Below are 16269 nucleotides of genomic sequence, written 5' to 3'. Positions count from 1 at the left end.
CCATATTCCAGGGTATAGAACCGTCAGATGAGACATGTAGAGGTGGGGAGGGATGTAAAAGGGGAGGTGGTGTTACAACATTGACCAATGACTCAATTGCTACAAAAAGAGGGATGATGTAGAGTTATAAGGTCATAGAGCTAGGGAATTGGTTTAGCTCAGTTGGCTGCATTATTGGTTTATAAAACAGTGTGATGTGAACTGCATGGGTTTAATTCCCATCACTGGTTTGAGGTTACCATGAAAGGCTCTCCTTCTCAATCTTTTCCCTTGCCTAAGATCTGGCCCTCAGGTTAAACCACCACCAGCTGCTTCTATCTAATGAGAAAGCAGCCCCTCTGATCTGGTAAGATTATGGTGACACAACAAAATACAGCATGGAAACAGACTATTTGGTCCAATCAGTCCACACTGACCAGGTTCTCAAACTAAACCCATTCGACTTGCATACATTTGGCCCAAATCTTTCCTATTTATGCAGATATCCAAATGTCTCTTAAATGTTGTAACTGTATATATGTCCACCATTTCCTCTGGCAGTTCGTTCCACACAAGTACCACCCTGTGTGTGAAAACGTTTATCCTGTGTACTTTTAAACCTTTCTTCTCTCACCTTAAAAAAAATGCCCCCTAGATTTGAACTCCCACACCCGAGGGAAAAAACTCTCACGATTCTATTATGTGTGCCCCTTATGGTCTTATAAACCTCTATAAGGGCACCCTTCAACCTCCTGTGCTCCAGTGAAAAAAGACCCAATGTTTATGACTCAAACCCTCCATGCCAAACACAATCCAACCGGACAGCCAGGTCTATACACAGTACTCCAGAAGAGAAGTCACCAACATCCTGGACAACCTCAACAGGCGTCCCAACTCGTACACTCAAAGATCTGAGCAATGAGAGCAAGCATGCTCAATGTCTTCTTAACCACTGTCTACCTGTGATGCAGATTCAGGGCATTATGAACCAACTTGATTAGAAATGGGAAAAAAGGAAGCTTATGGGAGTTACTGAGTTACTGAGCTCTGAAATCCTCAAAGCCTCAAAGGTGTACAGAGGTTACTTAATGAAGAAACTAGGAGAGTAAAGTTTGGTCAGGGAAAGAAACTGTTGAATAATGATAAAGAGAGTCCAAGGGATTGTAATGTATGTTAAGGGCAAGAGAATAACCAGAGAAAGCATAGGTCCTATTAGGAACCAAAATTATAATCAGTGTGTGGAGCTGCAAATGAGTGAAGTTGCAAATGAGTTTCTCACATTAGACAGAAGTGAGAGAGAAGTGCAGCGTTGGTATAGAAATCGGACACAGACCACGCCAAATGTGAACAAAGTATCATATAGATGGAAGTGGCAATGGAGATCCTAACAGACTTGAAAGTGGCTAATTCCCCAGGCCCACATGGTATCCCAGGTGGAGAATGCAAGGGCTCTGATATCACTTTCCAAATCCTCTCTGGTCACAGGAGGGGTGCCAGAGGATTGAAGGACAGGTGTCATTATTCAAGAAGGGTGGTAGTGATAAACTAGGAAACTACAGGCCAGTGAGTACAACATCAATGCTGGGGAAACTATTAGAAACAATTCTGAGAGACCGAATGAATCTTTACTTGGAGAGACAAGGGTTAACCAAGGGTCATCAGCATGGCTTTGTAAAGGAATTGGATTGAATTGGACTGGATTGAATTTTTCTCAGAGGTGACGAGGTGTATAGATGAGGGTAATGTAGTTGATGTAATCTACACGGACTTCAGTCAGCTCCACTTAAGGATGTCACTGAGTTTTTACACATTCACCAGACAGGATTCTCTCTGTCCCTCCATGAAACACGTTGACATAAACTAACACAGTACCCTTTCCAGCCCTCCTCCTTGGTGTGTTGAAACAGATTCAGATTTATTTTCAGCACTGACTGTCTGGAGATTTCTTTCTAACTCTCAACTGGAGACTTTTATAAAATTAAGAAAGAAACAACTTCTCCTGCCATGACTTCTATTGGTCTGAACTCAAACCGCTAGTGACACTTAATTCTGATCTTAAAACTCAACTTTGAAAATATTCAATAATTAACTCCTGAGGTATTTTCATTGGCTCTTACCAGCCAGCTGAGAGCCAGTTCCGAGAATGAATAGACTCTTTGAATCTCCTGTTTATATCTGTCCCCCAGTGCCCCCTGGCCCAGGTAACAACCCAATCAAGGACCTTCTGAAAGGTTAGCTTGGTTAGCACTGCTGCTTCATAGTGCCAGGGAACTAGATATAATTCCCACCTGAGGCAACTGTCTGTGTGGATTTTGCACATTCTCCCCATGTCTGCTTGGGTTTCCTTCCAGTGCTCCGGTTTCCTCCCACAGTCCAAAGATGTGCAGGTTAGGTGAATTGGCCAGACTAAATTGCCTGTAGTGTTTGGTGCATTAGTCAGAGGTAAATGTAGGGGAATGGGTCTGGGTGGGTTGCTCTTCGGAGGGTCAGTGTGGACCTGTTTCCCCACTGTAGGGAATCTAATCTAATCAATGAGATCCACCGGGCCCACATTTCAATCACTACAGCAGGTTTTGTCAAAATTTGAAAAGAAGGAAGTGGAAGCAATTTTCATGGTGTTTGAGAAGATAACAGATATAAGGTGGGCAAAAGCAGAACTGACCTTGCCCGAGCGAAATACATTAACTGGTAAAGTAGAAGAGATTTCTACATCCCTGTCACAGGAACAGTGCAGGGTTTACGATGAGCTGTTCAATGTGGATAGGAGTTGGTCCTGGAAACATCCAGTTGGAGGTTTTGGAACTTATGGAAACAGCCTGGACAAACATAGACTGAGCTTCGGAGATTTAAGATAATGTCCATTCATGGATAAGAGCATTTAAGCCTGTCAATACTTACAATGTTACAAAGAGAAATTATTCATAGAATCCCTACAGTGTGGAAACAGGCCTTTAGACCCAACATGTCCACACTGAACCTCCCGAAGAGTATCCCACACAGACCCATTCCCTTACTACTTAACATTTCCCCTGACTAACCTACATATCCCAGAACACTATGGGCAATTTAGTCTGGCCAATTCACCTAACCTACACATCTTTAGACTGTGGGAGAAAACCAGAGCACCCAGAGAAAACCCACACAGACTCAGGGAGAATGTGCAAAGGGTGGCACAGTGGCTCAATGGTTAGCACTGCTGCCTCACAGCACCAGGGTCCCAGGTTCAATTCCAGCCTTGGGTGACCGTCTGTGTGGAGTTTGCACATTCTCCCCGTGTCTGCGTGGGTTTCCTCCCACAGTCCAAAGATGTGCAGGTCAGGTGGATTGGCCATGCTAAATTGCCCATAGTGTTAGGTGCATTAGTCAGAAAGAAATGGGTCTGGGTGGGTTACTCTTCGGAGGGTCGGTGTGGACTTGTTGGGCCGAAGGGCCTTTTTCCACACTGTAGGGAATCTAATCTAAATCCACACAGACGCTTACATGAGGCTGGAATCAAACCCGGGTCCCTGGCACTGGGAGGCAGTCGCACTAACCATTGGGTCACCGGGCCAATCTGTTATTTCAAAAGTATTTAAGTCATCCTAATCTTCTGTAAACAGAACTCACGTCGTAAACCAAATTGTACTCAGGGCAAGACAAGCCGGTATAATGGCTGATGGATACGAACTGATCCTCTGATCTCTTTTTGTGTCCCCCCAGAAATGTGAGAAAAATATAAAGTGGTGAAGGAAAAGGGAGGTAGGTCACCGGACGGACAGGATGGAATTCCCAAAAATTAACAAGGAAATTGCTGAGGGGGGAGGTTCGGTTCAGAAACTTCAATGTTTCTATTCGACTAAGTTGGGTCATGTGCATTCGGAATGTTGGAAGGTGTGAGGAAAATCTATGGGACTTCTAGGAGTCAGCAAAGATGACAAGGGAGCACAATAAAGAGAATAACGTGGAGCACACTGTAGCTCTGACTATAACAAAAAGGCCAGAGGTGAGTTCTGTCATGAGTACAGTAATGTGTAAGGGAGATGAGAGGTTCCTTTTGTCGAAAGGGAAAGTGACTCCTTTCCTTCAGGTGAGGTAGCTAAACCCTTAACTATATTAAGAGATACAGGGACAACATAAACCCTTTTACTGGAGAAAGGATTGCTTTTCCTCCAGTGAGTTTGATGGGAGCCAAGGTTAACAAATGTGATTGGTGGAGAATATTTTCCTGTTTCATTATATAAAATAAATTGGAAAGTGCTTTTTCAGGAGACATACTTATTGGAGTCGGAAAGATATTACCGATTGAGGGAGTAGACCTACTGCTGGAGAATAATTTGGCCGGACTGAAGGTAATAGTTTTGCTCAGAATTACAGAATATCTAAAGGACATTCAAAAGACAAAATAATTATGGATCAAGTTCTTGGTATCTTTGCTTTGTGTGGAGTAACCAGAGGGATGGTTAAACAAAATCCATCCAAACGGGTTGATGAGACCCCACAAGCAAGTGCAAGGATAGCTGAAACATTCCAGAGAGGTGAAGATATTGCAGGCGGAGTGCTGGGTTTGACATCCTGAGTTACAGACCAGAAAACAGATCCTGAATTAAACAGTGCAGCCAATTCATACTGAGGCAGAGGCTGAAGGAGCTCCAGTGTGTTATTATCTTCAGAATGGGGAACCAGTGAGGAAGTGGAGGCTGTATCTGAAGGATGGTTAATTGTACATCAGATAGTGACACCATAATTTTGTAAAATGTGTCATTATATCAAGTTGGAGGTAAAACTCAATATGTGATTAAACTAGCACTCCGATTCTTTAGATTCTTTAGATTAGATTACTTACAGTGTGGAAACAGGCCCTTCGGCCCAACAAGTCCACACCGACCCGCCGAAGCGTAACCCACCCAGACCCATTCTCCTACATTTACCCCTTCACCTAACACTACGGGCAATTTAGCATTGCCAATTCACCGAACCTGCACATTTTTTTTGGATTGTGGGAGGAAATCGGAGCACCCGGAGGAAACCCACGCAGACACGGGGAGAATGTGCAAACTCCACACTGAGAGTCGCCTGAGGCGGGAATTGAACCCGGGTCTCTAGCGCTGTGAAGCAGCAGTGCTAACCACTGTGCTACCGTGCCGCCCACACCACTGTGCTACCGTGCCGCCCACACCACTGTGCTACCGTGCCGCCCACAGATTCTTACACCAGTTTATAAGGAACCATTCGGTCATGTACTGGTGGGTTTTATAGGACCATTACTGAAATCAAAGGCTGGAAGTGAATATTTTCTTATCATTCTGGATATGACAACTGGAGTTTTAGAGACTATTCTCTTTCAAACCATCAGAATTGCAGTGGTAGTGACAAACACTCGCAGAGCTTTTCATTGTTAGGGTCCACCAATCCCGAAGCACAATTTAATCAAGGATCAGACTTCATGACAAAACGTTGTCATGGTAACATCAGTAATTTGGGGATTAAACAACAAAAATTGACTGTGTACTATCCACACACCCAAAGTACTTTGGTCACAGATTACTGAACTCTCAAAATCATGATCGAAACCGATTGTAATGGGAGTCCAAATGATTGAGACAAAGGCTGAGATTTTCTCTTCTCAAAAGGGTTAGCAAGAGCATGTAGAGTTACATGGAACAGCACAGCACAGCACAGCACAGCACAGCACAGCACAGCACAGGCCATTCAGCCCTCAATGATGTGTCAACCTTTTATCCTCTTCTAAGATCAAACTGACCTGCATACTTTTCATTTTACTATCATCCAAAACTTGCTTAAATGTCCCTCATGTATCTGACTCTACTACCACCACTGGTGTATTCCAAGCACCCACCACTTTTTGTGTAAGGAACCTACCTCTGACATCTCAACTAAACCTTCTTCCAATTGTCTTAAAATTATGCCTCCACATGATAGCCATTTCCATCCTGAGAAACAATCTCTGGCTAACCACTCTATCTGTGCCTCTCATCATCCTGTACACCTCTATCAAGTCACCTCTCATCCTTCTTCACTCCAATGAGAAAAGGCCTAACTCACTCAAACTTTCTTCATAAGAGATGCCCTTCGGTCCAGACAGCATTCTGTTAAGTATCCTCTTCAACCTCTCGAAAGCTTCCACATCCTTCTCTGGGCCGTCACTGGCTGTATAGCATTTATTGCCCATCTTGAAGTCTTTGGTACAACTGAATGGCTTTGTTGGCCATTTCAGAACACAGTGTGTGGATCTGGATTCACATGTAGGCCAGACCAGGTTAGGATTGCAGATTTCCTTCCCTGAAGGACATCAGTGTATCAGATGGGTTTTTCTGACAATCACCAATGTTTCATGGCCATCGGTAGATTCTTTATTTCATTTTGTTTGAATGAACTCACATTCTACCATCTGCCATGCCAGGGTTCAAACCCAGATCCCCAGAACATGAACTGAGTTTCTAAATGAATAGTCTAGCAATAATCCCACTAGGCCATTGCCGCCATTGCCTCCCCTTAAAGAGGGCCAGATAAACATATAAGAAGAATTTTTAAAGCAGGAGATGAAGTTGTGCTACTGTTTCTGTTAGAAGGTGAATCATTTAAAGCAAAATGTAGTGTTTCCCGTCAAGGTAATTCAAAGGGTTAGTTAGGGAACATAGTCAGTTGATTCTCCTGATTGTAGGAAAAGCATCAATTGTTGTTCACTTGGATGATGTTGTAATACATAGTACAACATGGAAAATTACAACATTTTACAAATATTCCACAGCTACAGTCAGCTGGGTTTGTGTTAAATCGGGGAACAAGTGAATTTGCGAAAGCCAAGGTGATGTTGTGGGATGTGTGTGGGACAAGGACAGGTGTCACACAGAACAGGAAAAACAAAAGCTTTCATTGACTTTCACACAAAATGAGAGAAAATGAGGCTTTTGGGCACGTGTGGATTTTATCAAAATTTCAATTTAAGTTTCGGACAATAGACGCACCCTTGATGTATTGATTAGAAGGAGGTCAGCCAGGTGGACCTCATAGAATATGAGTTCCCTGATTGGGGCTGTTAATCTGGTCTAATCAAGGAGCCCTGGCTGACAGACATAAACAGGAGTGTCAAATATCCTGTTCATTCTGAAAGCTGGCTCTCAGGGAGGATCAGTGTGAAGGACTTTCCACAAAGGGTGACTTGGTGAGGGATGCCAGTCTCTGTGGAGATATTTCAGTGGTGTTGAGAGATAAGTATGCTCCTGGCAATTCAAGAACCAGGGGAATCCATATCAGGATTTTTTTCTGGGTTAAGACAACTGGAAGTAGCATGTGACTTTGGTTTAACCCTTAAGGAGGTGTTGAGAGACCATTTGGTATTTGGGATTTATGATGTAACCATGCAAAAGCACCTACCAGCTGAAGCCCAACTGGACTTCAAAGTGCACGACAACTGGCTTTATCATGGAAAATATGGCAAGTGGGGCAAACGAGTTGCAAGGCATCCTGATGGAAATGAACCCCCTCACCAGGCCGATTGAGCTTGGGGAACACTACTGGAGTGAAGGCAATTGCGTAGCCTCACTCAGGGCATACCCTGAACAGAGGGACTCACGATCAGCCCACAGTAAAACCCCAGAACAAAGCCAGGCCTCAGCCAAACAATTAAAATTGTCTTCAGGATCCGGGCCAACAGGCCACTATAGTTGTTGCCGGTATTCAACTCGAAACAGCAAAAGAGTCCCACTGGACCTAAACTGGGTAAGAGAGCTCATAGTCCAGTATCCAGGAGAGTGCACACCTTGGGAAAATCCACCTACATCTGGTTTGGAACAGTTACGTTTATTGGCAACATCTAAATCAGAACCAATCAAAATAAACATCTGGTTAAACGGTCACCCACTTCTAATGGAGCCTGAAATTGGTGTGGGTGTTTCAGTGATGCCAGAACCAGTGTTTAACATTATTCACTCTGGACTCCAACCCTTAAGTTTGTGCAAGACCTCAGCTAGACTAACAAGTTACACTGGGTAACCTTTACAGATTAAGGGCCTCCTATGAGAACCAGTTGGTTCAGTTGCCACTGACTACAGTATGCAGCAAGCTTGATGGGGCTAAAATTGGTTGAGAATGATTCACCGAGATTGGCTCAATATTCTCCAATTGGAAAATGGCTGCCTGAGTCTGAATGAAACACCTGACATTTTTCAGGAAGCTCTCGGGACTTTCAGGGGAGACAAGGCCACTGTGCATGTTGACCAGGAAGTAATTCCAGAAGGCTGCAAGGCCCAGCCAGTGCCATTTGCCTCAAATTGGAGGCAGAAATCAGAGGGCTGGAAAGCAAAGGAAGCATCCGACCAGTGCAGTTTACAGAATAGGCAGCCCCGGTCATACCAGCCATTCGTGAGGATGTTAAACAAATGGTAAACAGCTTTTCACAGCTGGATAAATACCCAATCCCTCGCAGTGAGATATATTCACAAAGCTGGAAGGGGGCACTGTCCTTCATGAAGCTGGACATGACCCGTGTGTATTTGTAATTGCAGTTAGATGAGGATTCCCAGAAATATTCTACAATTAATACCCATAAAGGTTAGTACCAATACACGATACTGCCATTTGGAGTAACATTAGCCTGGATAGTTTTTCAGCGGACAATGGAGAACATGTTACAAGGTCGACCCACATGGTGGCATTTATCAAGATGACATGCAAATACCGGGGAAGATTAACAAGGAGCACTTAAAGAACTTGGACACAGTCCTTAGATGCAGCAGGTCAGGCAGCATCCAAGGAACAGGAAAATCTTCTTCAGGCTTATGCTCGAAACATCGATTCTCCTGTTCCTTGGATGCTGCCTGACCTGCTGCGCTTTTCCAGCAACACATTTTCAGCTCTGATCTCCAGCATCTGCAGCCCTCACTTTCTCCACAGTCCTTAGATGTTTCTTCCAGGTGACCATGTACCTTAGAAGGGAAAAATGTGAATTCCAGGCACCCCAAGGGACCTACTTGGGCTCCATAGCCAACAAGACCAGGTCACACCTGTTGGAAGATAAAGTGAGAGCAAACAATTGCGCCCTGGTGTCATCTGACTTCTGACCTTCTTCAGGGGATGAAGTTTGGTTGAGGAACCACAGGAATGGCTCTGCATGGGTAAGCTCCATGGTCAACACGAGGTCAGGTCCTGTGACGTATAAAGTTCTGGTCGGTACAATGGTCCTGAACAAGGACATGGACCATGTGAAAGCTGCAAACTCACAAACAGTGCAGAAACAATCCATGCCCGGCTCCTTGGCAGTGTTTCTAATTGTTCGGGAACCTGTGCATTCTGCCTGTCCATCAGGCTTTGAAGTTCCTTCGGAATCTGAAATGGACACAGCGGATGTCGCTGCCTCAGTGCCTTTGATGCCTGGAGAGGAGAAGGAATTTCTTCCAAGACAATCCAGGCACAAGAGGTGAGCAGCTGGGTGTTCCACACCGCCCATATCGGGGGCAGAGTTGGAGGGACCTGACCCAGTGCTCAAACACCCCAGTAGGAGCTACAAAGAAAGGAACTGGCTTCTGTCCTCGGATTCAGGCAGGGAAGGATGGAGTGATTGTAACGAGGTCAGTCAGTGCACCTTATAGAATATCATTCCCCGACTGGGGCTGTTAATCTGGGCCAATCAGGGAGACCTGGCTGACTGATAAAACAGGAATGTCAGAGGTTCTGTTCACTCTGAGAGCTGGCTCTGAGGGAGCTGGATCAGTGTCATGGATTCTCCAGATGTAAATAAAGGGGGGACTTCATGATGGATACCAGCCTCTGTGGAGTTATTTCACTTGACTAATTTGTTACAAAAATGAATAAAGATGGAATGGTCTATGGAATGATCCCAGGCAGCCTTCGAAAAACGAAAAGTAATTTGAACCACTGAATCTGTATTAAGTGCATTGAAGTGTAATGGACCATTTCAATTAGTAGGAGATGTTAGTGATTTGGGGATTAGAGCAGCTCTCTTACAGGACGATGAGGCTGGAATGAAGAGGCCTATGGCCTATCTTTCTAAAACGTGGAACCAATATCAGAAATGCTGCTTGACTATAGAAAAGGAAGCATTGTGATCAGTTTTTCAACACTTTGAAGATTATGTTTGACATGGAAACACTGAGACTGTGTGCTTTTTCATGATCATAATCTGCTTACTTTTGGACAATAAATTAAAACTAAGACTTCAATGTTGTGTAGATGGAGCTTAGATTTGCAGCTGTCTAAAATAAAAGTTATACATATTGTTGGGAAAGAAAAACTAATTGATGATGCTTTATCCTGAATGTTCACAGTGGTCTGGCAGGCTAAAAACCAAGGCTGGATGAAATATGTCCCAAGTTCTTGTATTAGGCAAAAGGGCAAATAGTCAGGATGTTTGCTAAACATTTTGAATTATTCTCTGGCTTCCCTCCAGTCTTACTACACCTCTCCTGTAGCCAATGTGGTACCCCAATTCAAAAAGGGAGCAAAGGATAAACCAAGTAACTACAGTCCAGTCAGTCTCACCTCAGGAGGGGGGAATCAATTGGAAGCAATTTTCAGGGACACAATCGATCTACAGTTGGAGAGGGAGTGATGTACCAAAAACAGACAGCATGGTTTTGTTAAAGAGAGGGAGTCAGAAGACAGGAAAATATAGGCCGGTTCACCTGACCTCAGTCATTCGTGAGATTTTAGTCTCTATATTATTAAGAATAAGATTGCAGAGCACTTGGAAGTGCATGGTGAAATTCACCTGGATCAACATGATTTTGTTAAGGGGACGTCATGCCTGGCAAATCTGTTAGAATTCTTCACGATAGTAACAAATAAGTTATACTAAGGACAGCCAGTGGATATGGTCTATTTGGGAGGTTGCAGAAGGATTGGACAGGATACAATACTGGGTGAAGAAGTTACCATTGGTTGATAATGGGGAAATGTGAAGGGTTTTGTACTTTGTTTGGAAGAAAAGAGTTGTAGATTTTGGAGTCCTGGTTCAGGATTCACTTAAGGACAGCATGCAGGTTCACTTGGCAGTTAGGAAGGCAAATGCAACATCAGCATTCATTTTGATAGAGCTAGAATATAAGAGTCTGAGATGGTAAGAAGATATAGATGAGCTGGTCTGATAGATGGAGCAGTTACAAATGGAATTCAGTGTGGATATATATGAGATGATGCGCTTGGGCAGGACAAACAAGGCAAGGGAAGACATGATGAACAACAGCACCTTGAAAAGCACAGAGGATGAGAGGGACCTTGGTACATATGTACTGGTTAATTAACTTAGCAGCACAGGAGGATAAAGTGGTTAGAAAGTCATATGGAAGATTTGCCTTTATTATTGTCACTTCTCAGTCAGTTCTGTCCCAGTATCTCTCTGAAACCTGGGTGTGCCTGCAGTATTCTGTACCTCCCCTCACTCTCTGGAAGGTCACATGAGTTTCTGTGGGCTCTGTCCCACACGGAGCTCAGATGGGAATGTTTTGGCAGCTTCAGGTAAGCGATGCTATCCTGCCTTCATTTTTTCAGAAAGCAAATCATTTCTCCCTGATGAAGAAACCACGGTGAAGGAAAAGGCTCATTGTGCTGAACAGCAACAGCTTTGGGAAATAAATACCAGGCAGCAGACGGGTCATCAAGGAGGAAGCAAATCCATGATTAACAAAATAGATTTGAAAGGTCAGTGTTAGAAAATACTTAGTGTTTCCCTGTATCGAGACTGACAGGAGGACTGCAGAAACACACACATAGAGAGACCTCACCATCAATACTCCAGCATTTCACCCTTCTCACTCGCTTCCTCTTGTCCTTTTACAAAAATCTACAGAAAGGACTTGACTTCCTGCGCACTGCCAAAGGAATGTTGATCAATCTTACATGAAAGGAACCAGAAAGGGAAGTCTGTATACAGTCAGTAGCAGCTGAGAGAATGAAAAGACTGTTTTGAAAGTGAGGCACCAACCATAGCCACTCCAGAAAAGGAAATATTGCATTAGTTTCCAATAAATTTCTCAAAATCCTCAGTCCCAACATCAAATACTCTGAGAACTGGGGAAGCAGTGGATTAAATACACAGTAAAGCTCCTCTGCACATTCCTGCCAGCACGGTGGCTCAGTGGTTAGCACTGCTGCTTCACAGCGCCAGGGACCTGATTCAATTCCACCCTTTGGCAACTGTACAAACCCTACAGAGACATTCTCTCTATGTCAGCGTGGGTTTCCTCTGGGTGCTTTCATTTCCTCCCACAGTCCAGAGGTGTGCAGGTGAGGTGTATTCACCTCGGGAAATGCAGGGATAAGGGAAGGGATTGGATACAGGTGTGATGTCTTTCAGAAGGTCGGTGTTGGCTTGATGGGCCGAATGCTGTGCTTCCACGCTGTTGGGATACTATGATTCCATGAGACATTGTCCCCATCGAATACTCTCAGGACAGGAACAGCACCGGATCAGATAAAGGATAATATGGATCCCTCTTTATTGCTGAAGAGAGAGGGACTGGAGACACAGATGCTGGCTGCTGTCCTAGCCCTTCTGAACTGAACACACCTCGTGGAGCTAAGGACTGACCCAGGACCAGAGGTCTCTGGCGAGTTCATCACCACTCTCATGTGTAAAAAGATGCACAGAGAGTCTGGGTTGTACTGACACTGCTGACATACACACACAGAGGAAACTCAATTATCCGGCATTCAATTATCCGAATTTCAGGTTATCTGAACAAGATCGCAAAGACCTGATGCTTGGCTAAACTATGTCATCCACCATGAACAGAATCAATTAACAGAACGAAACACTCCCTGCCTGTGTCATTAGGATATTTATTTCTGATTCATTTAGAACCAAATATGGAACTGAACAGAATGAGGTAGATTTGCAATATCTGTTGTGGCTGCTGAAGCCAGGGTGTGGTTTGCATGTTATTTCTACAGTTCCCACAATTGCCTTCTCAATGCCCCAAAGCTTGGGGGCTGTTTCTTGTGTTTCTTTGGCTCAGTCCAAGCTGCACCAAGTTTTTTGGAGTATTTTTACCTGTCTCTGTCATTCCAGGAGGAAAATAGCCTGGGATAGAGCAGAAAGGGTCAAGACGGAGAGTGTGCTGCTGATCATTCGGTTCCTCATCCCTTATGTGGAGATCATCCTGACTCTGACTGCCCCGAGCAGGGCCAGGACTGATCGGAGGCTGCACTCGGCTGGGTATACCAGGAGCCCCTGAGAAAGGCTGTCTCCCTGACTCAACTGTGGATGGCTGACAACTGTAACAAGCTTCCTGTGTCTGTGCAAAATGCTGAATGTGATTAGTGAGCATGAGATGGGCTGGAGGGCACCATCTTGGCCCACAATGACATTTTGAATTTAATTTTAAATTTGCTCTGAATTTTGTAACAATCCCCAAGTTATGGTTTGGTTCTTTATTTTTATTAGTTGTTTCAGAACCACAACTCCAAAGAAACGTTTCAGGATCAACTTGCTGACCTCCAGTCCCCACATCTGTAGTGATTGGAACCAGGTTGATCTCACTGACCACCAGGTCCTTGATTGGGATTGTTAACCCAGGCCAATCAGGAGAACCCTGGCTGACCTCGGAGATCAGAAGCTCCGAGCTGGTTGACCACAGCCTGTGTACTGTGCACAGGGAACTAAAGGGTGACTCAGTGACGGGGTCCCGGTCTGTCAGCAGTCATTGCCACATCATTAATTACCGACCTGGTCCTTTTGGCATCCCCTACATCCAATTCTATCCAGGTTTTACCGAGGGCTATTCCTGAACTAATTCACCACTCATTGGAAAACCACTGAAAGTCTGATATCCCTTGTGCCTACAACATCCTGTGGTCAGATGGGTCAGCCAAAATAATGAACTTATGATGGACAATAACAAACTTACCAAGGAGTTACAAAAGATGGACAATGATTAAAGCATGCTGGGAAATTGAACCCAGTCTTGACTAAAGCGACTGTGCTAAACCACACGCTGCAGGATCCAGACAGGTTGCAGCTGCTCACAGACGGTTTACAAACAAACCTGACAGCTACAGACCCTGCAATACCCGCCTGAAGTTGGTCTTGAATGGGACAATGGAATGTCCACCCTCGGGACAATTGGGAGCAGGGAGTCATTCAATAGACATGGAGGTGCCTAGTACCCTTATTTGGAGGAGGCTACATGCACCCAGCACCAACCATAATGGACACCAAAGGAACACCCTGGCATCAATGTGCCAACACCTGGTTGGGTCTGATTGATCAGGGCAATCAAACCTGGTCAATCCATTGGCAGATCCTCAAGACCCCCCCAAAAGGGCAGGATGACTCTGAAGGAATAGAATCATTGCAAAACCCCACTCAGCGCGGTAACCCGAGAATAACCACTGAAAGAGAAGACACCTCCAAGACCATCGGAAGAAGAAGAAGACATCACCGTGTGGAGCTCCGTTCCAGTGGGATGGGATACGATCACACCAGGTTAAGCTAAAACACAAGATAGTTTGTTGTGGGTTTTTTGTTAGTTTATGGTATACTTTATTGTTCTAATATTAATTGTGTTCAACAACCAAATATTTTTGTCTTCCAGTTCTTTTGCTGAATATCAGATTTTAAACACACTGTGTGGCAGGTATAACAAATTGGTACCCCAGATGGGACCTCGATATGTCGTGCCTTTGTTGCTCTGAAATCGAATCCTGTCCAACCTGACACTCCGTGCGATTTTGCCTGAGCCACTTGTTAAGAGGACAGCTGTCCCACACGAAGGTCAGGAGTCCCAAGTGAATCAATCCGAATAGAAAGGTCAAAACTGAACTGTTCTTGAAAAGATAAAGCCAACAGGTTTTTACTTCTCGTCCAACAAACAAGTGGTTCTGTGTGTGTTTGGGGTAGGTCAGGAAAAACACAGAAAAGTCGGGAGAGACCCAGTGGTATTAGGACCAAGAAAGTAACAGCAGCGGTACCCTCAGTCCATTCCACCCCCCCGATACACTTTCTGTTTAATTGAAATGGCAAAGACAGGGACCAGAGCAGAGGATTGTCCTGTATGGGAAACCAAACTGAGACAGTATGTCAATAACTAAAAGCGGCTGATTTGGGCAGAATGTTGTTATGTTAAAACGGAACCAGGATCCCTCGGGCAGAAGTATTGGGATGGTCTTAGAAAAGCTCAAGGGAAGAAGGTTTCCAGACTTAGTAGGTCACAGTGATCATGTGCTGTCTAGGGCAGTTATTAGGGACAGAGCAGGAGTTAAAAATTGTCTGTAAGAAGCTAGAGGATGCTGCACGTGGAGCAATTTCAGCCCCAGTGTGAGCGAGGTCGGAGGATACTCAGCACGCAGTGTTGGAGAAAGAAGTAAACCAATGGAAGAGCAAATGTCTGGATTTACAAACTGCAGTTAAAGTATGACACCAGGCAGACACAAGAACATAAGAACTCGGAGCAGGAGTAGGCCATCTGGCCCCTCGGGCCTGCTCCGCCTTTCAATAAGATCATGGCTGATCTATTCATGGCCTCAGCTCCACTTACCCACCCTCTCACTGTAACCCTTAATTCCTTTACTGTTCCAAAAACATCTCTTCACTTTCAAAGTATTGATGAAGTCATGTCAACCACTTCACTGGGCAGGGGGTACCCACAGATTCACAGCCCTCTGGGTGAAGATGTTCCTTCTCAATTCAGTCCTAAATCTGCTCCCCCTAATCTTGAGGCTCTGCCCTCTTGTCCTAGTTTCACCCACCAGTGGAAACATCCTCTCTTTTTCTATCAGATCTATTTCCTTCATAATTTTTTATATGTTTCTATAAAATCCCTCCTTGTTCATCTAAATTCTAACGAATATAATCCCAGTCCACTCACTCTCTCCTCATAAGCCAACCCCCTCAACTCCAGAATCAACTCAGTGAACCTCCTCTGTGCCCCCTCTCGTGCCAGTGCATCCTTCCTCAAGTAAGGAGACCAAAACTGCACACAGTACTCCAAGTAATGCCTCACCAGCACCTTGTACAGCTGTAACATTACCTCCCTGCTTTTAATCTCAATCCCTTTAGCAATGAAGGACAAAATTCCATTTGCCTTCCTAATTCCCTGTTTTACCTGCAGACTGACCTTCTGTGATTCATGTACAAGGACACCCTGGTCCCTCTGCATAACAGCATGCTGCAACTTCTTATCATTCAAATAATACTCCTTTTTACCATAACTCTTCCCAACATGGGATGACTTCACATTTATTAACATTGTATTCCACCTGCCAGACATTTGCCCACTCATTTAAGTATCTCTGCAAAGTTTCACAGTCCTCCTTCAATGCCCCTGGGAACACTCC

The 16269-nt window shown here is 44.5% G+C and overlaps 1 pseudogene; it reads left to right on the top strand.

Annotated features, from left to right (window-relative positions):
- LOC148152013 (uncharacterized) overlaps window positions 1-13169 on the top strand; it is a 47925-nt pseudogene extending 34756 nt beyond the window's left edge.
- Window positions 13170-16269: the final 3100 nt, after the last annotated feature.

The sequence above is a fragment of the Chiloscyllium plagiosum genome, unplaced genomic scaffold (genome assembly GCF_037043375.1).
Source record: "Chiloscyllium plagiosum isolate Xiang-an unplaced genomic scaffold, Cpla_swu_hap1 HiC_scaffold_2, whole genome shotgun sequence".
In the NCBI taxonomy this organism is placed as follows: domain Eukaryota; kingdom Metazoa; phylum Chordata; class Chondrichthyes; order Orectolobiformes; family Hemiscylliidae; genus Chiloscyllium; species Chiloscyllium plagiosum.
The sequence above is the reverse complement of the archived record's forward strand: the minus strand, read 5'-3'. Positions and strand labels throughout refer to the sequence as shown.